This window comes from Capsicum annuum, chromosome 5, assembly GCF_002878395.1.
Source record: "Capsicum annuum cultivar UCD-10X-F1 chromosome 5, UCD10Xv1.1, whole genome shotgun sequence".
Taxonomy (NCBI): Eukaryota; Viridiplantae; Streptophyta; class Magnoliopsida; order Solanales; family Solanaceae; genus Capsicum; species Capsicum annuum.
The window spans coordinates 209,693,181-209,701,949 of NC_061115.1; the positions used below are offsets into that span (position 1 = coordinate 209,693,181).

Consider the following 8,769-nt stretch of genomic DNA (forward strand, 5'->3'; position numbering starts at 1 on the left):
GTTATAGTAAAGAATAAATATCCACTTCCTAGAATCGATGACTTGTTTGATCAACTTTAGGGTGCCAGCTATTTTACAAAAATAGACCTCAGATCAGGCTATCATCAGCTCAGGGTCAGAGAATGTGACATTTCAAAAAGAGCTTTCTGAACCAGGTATGGTCACTTTGAATTTCTAGTCATGTCCTTTGATCTCACGAATGCCCCAGCAACCTTCATGGACTTGATGAACCGAGTGCTCAAGCAATACTTAGGCATGTTTGTTATAGTCTTCATTGATGACATTCTTGTTTACTCTTGTAGCGAAAGAGATCATACAGACCATCTTAGAATAGTACTTAAGACTCTTAGAGCTCATCAGTTATTCGCTAAATATAGTAAGTGTGAATTTTAGATAAGATCAGTATCCTTCCTTAGCCATATTATTTTCGGTGATGGCATTAGAGTTGATCCTCAAAAGACTGAAGCGGTGAGAAACTAGCCTAGACCCATCTCTCCATTAGACATCAGGAGTTTCTTGGGTTTAGTTGGCTATTACTATTGGTTTGTTGAAGGATTTTCTTATATTGCATCCCTCATGTCCAGATTAACTCATAAGAAAGTTATATTTTAGTGGTCAGATTCCTGCGAGAAGAGTTTTTGGGATTTGAAGACTCAAATCACCTCAGCCCTAGTTCTTACCTTACTAGGTGGTCTAGAAAGGTTTGTTGTGTACTGTGATATATCTAGAGTAGGTTTGGGTTGTGTCCTCATACAGAGAGATAAGGTCATAGCCTATGCCTCCAGACAACTTAAACCCCATAAGAAGAATTATCTGACTCATGATCTTGAGTTAGCAGCAGTAGTATTTGCCCTAAATATTTGGAGGCATTACTTGTATGGGGTGTATGTAGATGTGTTCACTAACCATAAGAGCTTACAGTATGTGTTCTCCCAAAAAGATTTGAATTTGCATTAGAGAAGGTGGTTAGAGTTATTAAAAGATTATGACATGAGCGTTCTATATCATCCGGGCAAGGCCAATGTAGTGGCGGATGCTCTCAGTAGATTATCTATGGGTAGTGTTGCTCATGTTGAGGATGATAAGAAGAAGTTAGCTCAGGAAGTTCATCATCTTTCCCGACTAGGTTTCTGCTTAGTTGACTCAGCATAGGGTAGTATCTGGGTGCAGAGTAGCTCAGAATCATCTTTAGTTTCTAAGGTGAAGGAAAAGCAGGATAGAGATCCCAGTCTAGTTAAGTTGAAAGAATTAGTCAGAGATCAGAAAATTGAGGTTTTATCCTAAGGGGAAGATGGTGTATTGCATTGTCAGGGTAGTTTGTGTGTGCCTGGTGTAGATGATTTGAGGCAACGAATTCTTGCAGAGGCGCATGGTGCGCATTACTCAATTCATCCAGAGGCCACAAAGATGCACCGTGATTTATGGGAGATCTATTGGGGGAGTGGGATGAAGAAAGATATTGCAGAGTTTGTAGCTAAGTTTTCTACATGTCAGCAAGTTAAGATTGAGCACCAGAAGCCTAGTAGGTCTATACAGGAGTTCAGTATTCCCATTTGGAAGTGGTAAGAATTGAACATAGACTTTGTGATGGGACTGCCTCGTACTCTCCATCAGCACGATTCTATTTGGGTTATCATAGACAGGCTGACCAAATCAGCTCATTTCTTGCCAGTCCATACCTTTTATTCAGCCGAGGACTATGCCATACTCTATCTCAGAGAGTTAGTTAGGTTGTACGGTGTTCCTTTATCTATCATCTCAGATAGAGGTACCTAGTTTACCTCTCACTTATGAAAAGTATTTTAAAAGGGTCTTGGTACCCAAGTCCATCTCAGAGCCTTTCACCCTCAGACAGATGGTCAAGCAGAAAGGACCATTCAGACTCTTGAAGATATGCTGAGAGCATGTGTAGTTGATTTCAAAGGTAGTTGGGATGACCATTTGCCCTTGATTGAATTCACATATAATAACAGATGTCATTCCATTATCTGTATGGCTCCATTTGAGGCTCTCTATGGTAGGAGATGTAGATATTGGTTGGTTTGAAGTAGGTGAGGCCACGGTAGTAGGTCTTGACTTGGTATTTGATGCCTTAGAGAAGGTTCAGTTGATTAGAGAGAGGCATAGGGCTGCCCAGAGCCAACAGAAATCATATGTAGATGTGAGTAAAAAAGATCTCGAGTTTGAGATCGGTGATTTTGTGTTCTTGAAAATCTGTCCCATGAAGAGAGTGAAGAGATTTGATAAGAAAGGGAAACTTGGTCCCCAATATATAGGTCCCTTCAAAGTTCTCAGTCATTTCGGAAAGGTAGCTTACGAGCTTGAGTTTCCTTCAGATCTAGCCTCAATACACTCGGTGTTCCATGTCTTATTATTGAAGAAGTGTATTGGTGATCCAGTTGTAATTGTTCCTCTAGAAAGCGTAGATGTTCAGAACAGTCTTTCCTTTGAGGAAGTTCTAGTCAAAATTCTTGATCATCAAGTTCGTAGACTAAGGAATAAAGAAGTTCCATTGGTCAAAGTTCTTTGGCGGAATCAGACCGTTGAGAGAGCCACTTAGAAAGCAGAAGTAGATATGTGGACCAAGTACCCTCATCTTTTCTCTGCGAATCCAGATTCAGTATAAGGTACTAATATTCTTAAGATTTCTCTCTATCATGCTCAGTTTTAGTTGCACATCATGTTCATGTCAGCCGTCCATTTACAAGTCAGTTCAGTCATGCATTCCATGCATCAGATATGCATATTCAGTGTGTAAGCTCAGTCCAATAATTTTCCTCAGCTTAACCAGTTTCATTCGAGGATGAATGATCTTAAGGAGGAGATATTGTAACACCCCGTATTTCCATAGCATGATCTAAGTCCCAATGCATGATTATTTGTATATAAAATTTTTGAAACACTCATTATTTTTTAGTTTAGAGCCTGCCATTGCGTAGGAAATTGAATTAGCTCTCCAACGATATAAAATTCGCCGAAATTCAATAACCGGGTAAGAAGTTATGTAAATTTTAAGTTTCAGTGGTTAGATCCCATCATTTTACACATCAGCATGTCGTGGAGCCAGTGTAAATAGCAATCATCAGTTTCCAGTGTGACTCTGCGATCATGGTGCATCGCGGAGGTGGTCAAATTGACATTTCAAAGACATGTCGCGATAGCTCGCATCACAGTATTTGTCCAGGTTCCAATTGTCCCTTTTCCAGTGGCTTGGTGCGATAGTGGCGCGTCGCGCCAAGGCCAGAAATCGAGATCTTCAATTTTCAGCTTCCATTTTTAAATTCATTCAGAGGTATTTGTGTCTTTTTCCATGGCTCAAATTGACCTAAAACACAAAATTTAATCCCTAAACACCCCAAGTAGTCATTATTATTTTAATTCCTCTCACAAGCAAAGATCCCCTTTTCAAGAACAAGAACCCTAGCTCTCACAAATTCAAGACCAATTCTCAAGAATTCACCAAGAACTTCAAGAAATTCATCAGTTAAGGTATGCTAGATGTTCATCCATGGATCTCTTTCATCCATAGAGTTCAAGTAATCCTTTTAAATTATAAAATTGTGATATTTTTAAGTTAATTGATTTAAAATAATGATTTCATCCATGAATCTCCATAAACTATGATTTTTTACCATGTTTCAATGAAATTATTGTTGTTATTCGATTCTCCATGTTTTAATGTTATCATTTATTAAATAAAACCCTGACTTAGTGCTTTGATGTTAAATTCATGTTATTTTTACAAGTTCCATAGTATTCCCATGATTTGACTAAGCAATGAACTACAAGTGTTTAATAAAATGCCTACAAGAGTGATTGATTTAATAAAAGCCTTCATGCTTTGTAACCCAAGTTTTAGTATCATCTTGCTATTATTGTTTTTTTGTCCTGGGGGTATTGAATACCCAAAAACCTTAATTGTTTATTTAGTCTAGTCTCAGTACATGATAGAATAGTCTGCAGAACATACTATGAGCATTATCAGAATAGTCAGTTATCAGGTAGTTAAACTCATAGCAGTCTAGTATTTCAGTGTCTTTCAGTTAGGAGTAGGATTTATAACCGAGTGAGTATATGGATGGCGGCTTCCCTGTCCAATAGGAAGAGTCGTTAGTAGCATTTCCTATACTCCAGAACTATGTAGACAGCGTAGGATATGAGAAGTCACTCGTCAGATTAGACTTGACTAGCTCACAGGGGTCACCCGTCAGTTCAGGTTTAACACCCTCAGTCCTTTACGACATTTTACCAGTTTAGTAAATTCATACAGCCAATGTTAGTACCCATGGCATGGTATTAATACCCTTCCAAATGGGGTTACAGATTGGACCCCGATTAGCTCAGATTGGGGCATGTCGATTAGATAATACCTCCAACAATCTCAGATGCAATCTTAGTTACAGTCCTAATTCAGTTACTCAGTCTTAGTATTGTTTGACCAAAGCATACAGATATCAATTATTTCAGTTTACAGATTTTATTTAGTTCATGTTACATGTTTGGTCATGCATCATCAGTTTCTACAGACTTTCACTTATCTTCAGCATTTACAGACTTTCACGCATTCTCAATATTTACAGATTTCACATATATTCAGTATCTACAGATTTCATATTCTCTACTCAGTATTCCATGCTTTACATATATATTCAGATAGTTTATTATTCATATACATGAAATCTTGTATGTTGTTTTGCGAAGAAATTTTGACTTATTTAGAGTCGCCACTTAATTTTGAAAAGGAATTAAGAAACCTTTATAAAACATTTTAAACAATCCAAAACAAACAAATCGTTTAAATTTGAAAATTCTAAGTAAGCGGTTCCTATTAACATTTTAGTAAGAGATTAGACACCTAAAACGCCCGCTAACTCACTTTTTGAAAACATCTTTTGATTAACTTCTGAAAAGATTAATTTGTTGAAAAGTGATTGACTTTTTAGAAAAGACGTGTGTAAATAGATTTGAGCGACTTCGTAGGAATTTTAACTAAGTCTAAACAAACTAATAAGCAAATAAACACATAAAAGGGAAAAGGAGGGAGGAAGTAAAAGACGGGTCATTGGGCCCAAATTAACGAACCCTGTCCTAATCTAATTAGGCTTTCGACCCGTTTCACCTGTCATAATCTAGTTTTCGAGCCTTTCGAGCCTTTGGCTCGAGTCTCGCTCCATCTGTATTAAATACACCCTTGGCTTCGTGGCCCAAATAAAATAAATAACTAAATAAACAGGACAACAATAATAAATGAATAATAAATAAATGAAATGGAAATTGAGACTTTCAGGTCTCTTGGACGCTTCAACGATGGGACTTTAGCCCATTCTTCTTCGTTCAACTCCTTATATTCGTATGCCATATATTTATCTTTTGGGAGGCTTCGACATTGACTCGAGGGTAATGGGCCCCAATGGCCCATGTCAATAATGCAAACATGGGAAGAGTCCATTTAGGACCCAAATGTATCCATATGCAAAGAAAAAAAAAAAGAAGAAAAAGTTAATATGTGTGCAAATTTTAGTAATGAATAAACTATGGGATTCCTACCGCATCTAAATATGTTAGCATACAGGTAAAGTGTGGAAGGAACAGAGTTTATGAACTTAGAACGGACAGTTTATCGTTTCAATGTGACGAGAAGGCCCAACAAACATGTTATGAAATGATTTTGTAAAGCAATCACAAGGGGTGTATACCAACTAATAACAATACGAGGAATAGACTAGGAAAGGGAACAACAAATTCAAACACCAGTGTAATTCCAAGGGCAAAATTTAACATTAAACATCAAACTACTGGGAAATTTTCAAGAATAATTATTTGCATATTTCAACCGTTAAAAAACAAGAATATTCAAATTAGATGCGTTAACATATCATTTCTGACTAATCAACTAAATATGAATCTCTAGTCTAGGCAACTTGAATCTTTAAGTCAATTTCCTTTAAGAGGTGAGGTTGACAGTAGGATTGTGTGTACAGGAAAAAAAAGGTCCAGTTGACACATTCGTATTTAAAGAAATATCATATCAAAAGGATTTCATTCTTCATACTTAAAGCCTATAAGACGATCACAGAAAAAGGTATGACAATTAAGCTCACTAAGTAAGTCTGCAACCAGGAATACAAGGGTGAGTAAAAAGACAGAAAAATACTCACTTTATTGATTATTACTTAGGCCACACCCTTTTGGTACTAAGTAATGTTAAGGAGACAAATTAAACAAGTGTATATCTTCTTGTTTCGGTTCAATTTTAACTAATGCTTCTTTTGTTTTTGTAGGTCCAATACAAAGTTTTGTTATAATTGATTTTATCTTTCGAAACAACTACCAAATTGTCCGAATAATAGTTGCGCATCGGTTCAATTTCAAATGTCTTCCTAATATTGTTATTTGTTAAAATACTTCACATAAATATATAATGAAACATAACATAATTGACTCTACAAAATATAACCGCTGTAGCAAACTTCTACTACTACGAAGTCAGACTATAATGCACCTCTTATTTGGTTTTCAAACAAAAAGGCATAACAAAGAATGGCGTGGGAAAGTAAGCATAGAATCTGCGAACATGTTGTGTGGCATAATAATTTATGTTTCATTATTAAAATAATTTCAATATAATCAAATTCAATTTCAATACAATTTAACAAGTCTACAACTTGTTGAATTACAAAGGTTAACTGACAACTTCGAACAAGAAGAAAATAAGCCTTTTCAGGGTGGAAGCCATCATGTTGCAGGTGATTTTAAACCAAAACATTGCATTCATCTATCTTTAGCAAGGACGACAATTAATTAAGAATGCAAAGGGTAGTGTTAACATAACCAAACTAGAGTTTCCATACCAAAGGATTAATAGAAGATTGAAAGAAAAGTAGCCTACTGAACAAAAGATGCAACTCATTTTCCAACAAAAGCTTATTGCAGAACGAGATCGATATTCATGTATAACAGATGGGTATTTCTCATACCTCGGCATTTTTCACAGAGAGAACCATCAAAAAGTTCACATTTTTTAGTATCTCAACTAATATGAAAATTCTACACTCATTAATTTCATTAACTGAGAACATTCTACTGTGAAATTGTTTCCCCTTATTGGGTTCATTGCTTTGGAAACACAACCACCAAGGACAAGTTGAGACAGCCGAAACATAAGCACAAGTTCACATAATTTCATTTACAGAAACATTCATACAAAAAAGGTTGCTGGTTTAGAGGGAAAAAAAGAAAGCACTGGCATGTCGAAAGACGAACAGGGTTATCTACAATAAAAACCATTCCCTAAAGCCTCAGTCTTTGGTAGAAGAGAATCACTATTTGACGTTTATACTCGAAATAAACACTGAGTTAGATTCAAGTAGCTCCATAAAAATAGTCACAGACAGATAGCTAACGAAATCAATTGAAACAGCATATTCAACATAATCACATGGAAAATTTCGACATAAGCGCTGATTCAATGAACTAGCGCAGCAACAAGTCACAAACTAATCCTAAGGCCATCATAGCCATCTACAGCTACTCCCTGCAAACAAACAACGTTATAATTACATAGAAGGAGACAAAGAAGAGAGAAAAGGAAATGATAACAGAGATAGAAATGGGAAACAGTATTTACCTCTTTCGGGGCAGCAAAATAGGCCTACGAGCTGACGTCGGACTCCACCACCACCGGAAAAACGCCGGCGTCGTCACCTCGGAAGCTCTAATTACTCGACGAACGCCCAAAAATGAAAATTTTACTAATCAAAACTGTATCTTTCTTTTTCAAAGGCTGACTCTCTCTTTTTTTCTCTTCCTCCGTTTTCGAACCCCGATTTTTTTTTTTCTGGCGACAAAATTCTCCACCCCTTTTATAGAGAATAAACTAGGGTTTTTTTTTTAGGGCTTCAAATGAGGATAACTTTGGTATTTGCAAAAAAGGGAATTCAAAATTTGAACTCTAGATAAGTTTTTCCCATCACCAACTTGTACCAAATTTGGAGTTTTTTGAAGAATTTGAAAATCGAGAATATTGGGAAAACCGAATTCCCCTCCCCATCAATAAAAATCGCCCAAATATGTACCAAAATTATACCGTTATCCCTAGATTCGCGGAGTTGGGCGTTGGAGGATGACACCTAATCGATCTTCTAGAAGATTCGAGGGTTTCTTTGCTCGTCTCACTGGTGCGTGAGACACGTGACGAAGAGAAAAAGGATGGGTTGGTTGCGGATTGACGGATTTGGGTCGAGAATGAGGGGAATCGGGTTGATGGCGGGTCGATTTCGCTGTTTTGGTTTTTGCCGTGGCTCAGTGGTTGTCGTTGGTGTTTTCTGATGTTGTTGTTGCGTACTGTAGTTGTTGTACGCTAAAGGAGAAAGAGTAGGGGGAACGGGTCGGGTCAAGAGTGTATTGTGGACCGGTTGGTTGATATTTAGGGAGGCTGCTGAAGTGTTCGGCCAATGGGCTGAAAAATGATTTTAAAATTTGGGCCGGATAGAAATAAGACTTTGGGGTCATTTAAGACATGACCCCAATTAGGATTAGGTATAGGCTATTTCTTAAATAGCCTACTGATAAAATTTAGTCAATTGTGTTTAAATTTTAATCTAATTGAAAGGTAATTGGTCAATTATATTGCGATTGCAGTCAAATTGACCTCAATTAAAGTCAAACTTAATAAATTGACCAAATTGAATTAAGATTTGAAACTAATTACCAACTAGTTATTCCGTAAAATAGTTATTTAAGTAACAAAATTATATAATCTCGTATAAT

The 8,769-nt window shown here is 36.7% G+C and overlaps 1 long non-coding RNA gene across 1 annotated transcript; it reads right to left on the reverse strand.

The window, feature by feature from the left end:
- Nucleotides 1-4,955: 4,955 nt before the first annotated feature.
- On the reverse strand, nucleotides 4,956-8,480 carry LOC107871189. Its single transcript, XR_001674633.2, has 2 exons — nucleotides 7,628-8,480; nucleotides 4,956-7,534 (listed from the first exon to the last, which is right to left on the reverse strand). It is a non-coding gene; the product is annotated as an uncharacterized LOC107871189 (long non-coding RNA).
- Nucleotides 8,481-8,769: the final 289 nt, after the last annotated feature.